Consider the following 2,850-nt stretch of genomic DNA (forward strand, 5'->3'; position numbering starts at 1 on the left):
TGTGTGTGTGTGTGTGTGTGTGTGTGTGTGTGTGTGTGTGTCTCTGTGCCTGTTCAATGTGTGTGTGTGTGTGTGTGTGTGTGTGTGTGTGTGTGTGTGTGTGTGTGTGTGTGTGTGTGTGTGTGTGTGTGTGTGTGTGTGTGTGTGTGTGTGTGTGTGTGTGTGTGTGTCATTAATCAGAGTTTGTGTCGGTGGATTCATCAGTTTTTCTTCAAGGACACCGCAGCCTCTTCAGACGATCGTCCATTTGAGGTTTTAATATGAATCATGAACTGATAGAGACGTAAGGAGACTGATAAGAACTGGGCTTAGAAAGATAGAATATTACTATGATCATTAAAGGTGAAGTAAGCGGTTTATTTATGTTAATATAAGTGTTAAATCGCTCTTTATTCATACAGTGATCACTTACATAATGTGCGCGTTTCATAAAGCCGATCTCTCAGTCAGCTGCTCTGCATGTAATCGGCAAATAAACTTATTGGAGGATCCCGAAATTTTTATCCAATCACAAGAGAGAACGCTACAAACCGACACCCGTCTCACTCATATATAATATATACACTCCATGGTCTCACTGCCGGTGCACGCCAGAGCAACAGATGGGTGAATGTTTATGCGCCTACAATGGCGGAGCAGGTAAAAATCCTTCCCCATGTCTGTTTTGATGGTTTTTATCATGTTTTATCACACTTATGGATCTGAGATGATGCTAGATAACTCGCTGCTTGAAGACAGCAGTGCATTAATGTGGTGACGTAGGGACGAGCGAGGGGACTGCTAACTGCAGTAACTGGCAGGAAGTTAGCTAAAAGAACCATTCCGCTTACAGCACCTTTAAGTATCTAGCAGGCCCCCAGGATGCTGCCTTCTCCGAGCAGCCAGCATGGACATGCGGCCAACCCATTAGTACTGCATGCTGTGAATGGGAGCTTATTTTCATGGAGCCCTGAGGCAGATTTCCCCGTCCACACCAATACAAGCGGCGAACAAGATTGTGTCTCTGCAAAACATTTCTGGATATCAATCATAGGCTTATACTTATCTTTAGACCATATACTATTAAAATGGAAGTTTTTTCATTTCAAAACGCCACCTCAAGCGTTTTATTAGCCCAACGGCTTTTAACGGCTTTCAGTTTGTTTTCGAGGGAGGAGGAGGGAGTGGGCAGCCGTGGGCAGCTGAACAGAGTCGTAGTGAAACAAATGTTTCGGTTTTCGGCCCGGTCTCCGAGAAGGCTCAGTGCTTTCTTTATAGGTCCATGCTCAGTGCACGGCTCCATTACCTTCTCGTGTCTGAGGTTTTTTCTTTTACTCAACATGAAGGACGTTGATAGTTTTTTGGCATTTTGGTGACTTTTTAACACTTAGTCGCCGAGGGATTTGTAGGACTAGTTCAGCTGTTTGACGTGTGCGCTCAATAACTCTCACGTCCCTCTGCTTGCGATCATTGCGATTCACCATTTATTGATCCATTTGTTCAAAAGATCCAAAGACAAAGGATGGGTGCATTACGGGATCATGTTGCTCATCCAGCAGCTGTGCTCGCTAAGACCTTTAGCTTACAATGCTAGATGCTACGGGTGCTACAGAACGAGAATGATTCTACATCCGCTACCAGTCCGCTACGTCATGGCTACGCTCTCCGCCCTCTTTTTCCAAGACTTGGAATATGATAAATTGTTTATAATTTAAAATATATCTACCGTACTTTTCGGCCTACAAGCCGCGACTTTTTCCCCGTTTTTCGACCCTGTTACTACACAGCACAGTATATGTTCTGTAGCTACTAGGGATGGGCGTTAGTAATCGAGTACTCGAGTACTCCTCGTTTCAAATGATCTCGATTGGTGGATGAGGAAAATTGTTTTTTGTTTTTTTTAGTGTTTGTAGCCTTTAGGCCGGCCGGCGGGCCGCCCCTATTTTAAAATGTTATATACGTGTACAAAACGGCACAAAACGGATATAAAGTTTAACAAAATTTAATATTTTGATCCAAGTTAAATAAACTAAGCGTTGTGTCAAACAGAAACCGCAAATAACTGCCACCTCCGTGCAGCGCAGCCAGTGTGTGGTCTCCACAGCACCGCGGAGCTGAATGCGGTGCTGGAAAACTCACGTAAAGAAGCCAGGCTGACTTCGGGCACATTCGAGCAAACGACATTTAAGAAGCCTTTATTATGGAATATGGGATTGAGATTCAAAAGCCGACGGTGTAACGTTCCGTTAACGAGGAATTAGTCGCGGTAATTAGTCACGGACAGGAGTGAGCATTACACGGTTGGATATACTAGCCTACTACTTCTACTGCTTTGGTGAGTTATTTAGCCTATCTATGTGTTTAAATTGTAGGACAATAATTGTATTGTATTTGCTGCCCTTCTTATTTTAAATGTCTATTTTGAATGTTAGCCAACTACAGCCCATGCTTTTTTTCTCTCTCTTTTTTCTCTCTCCACCGCAGACCTACTCGATCGGTTTAAATTGTGGCCCGCTTATTTAATTACTTTCAGTTAGGAAAATGTGTTTTAAACTTGTGGAAAATAAATCCTTAATATCATATGGCAACTGTGACTGTTTGACATAAGCATTGAGCACAGGTTATTGGCTTTATTACGATGCACCGTTATTCTGCAGACAGATGCGCTGCGATCTAAAAATAGAAAAAAGTTTAACGAGGAATCGATTGATCCTCGAGGAATGCAAGCGATCACACGAGTAGCGAAAACACTCGTGCCCATCCCTAGCTATTGCACTAATTGGTAACACTTGAATACGTTATGCAAATATGCAACTTGTTTGTTGAAATGTGGGAGCTTCCTCAAGCAGCCATCTCTTTCCGACAATCCCC

At 43.1% G+C, this 2,850-nt stretch overlaps 1 protein-coding gene across 1 annotated transcript in view; it reads right to left on the bottom strand.

Moving 5' to 3' along the window:
- Positions 1–2,850, bottom strand: part of LOC307261077 (rab proteins geranylgeranyltransferase component A 2-like) — a gene marked incomplete at its 5' end in the record, with an annotated part of 32,034 nt that overhangs the window by 7,220 nt on the left and 21,964 nt on the right.

The sequence above is a fragment of the Ammodytes marinus genome, assembly GCF_949987685.1.
Source record: "Ammodytes marinus genome assembly, chromosome: 14".
NCBI lineage: Eukaryota > Metazoa > Chordata > Actinopteri > Uranoscopiformes > Ammodytidae > Ammodytes > Ammodytes marinus.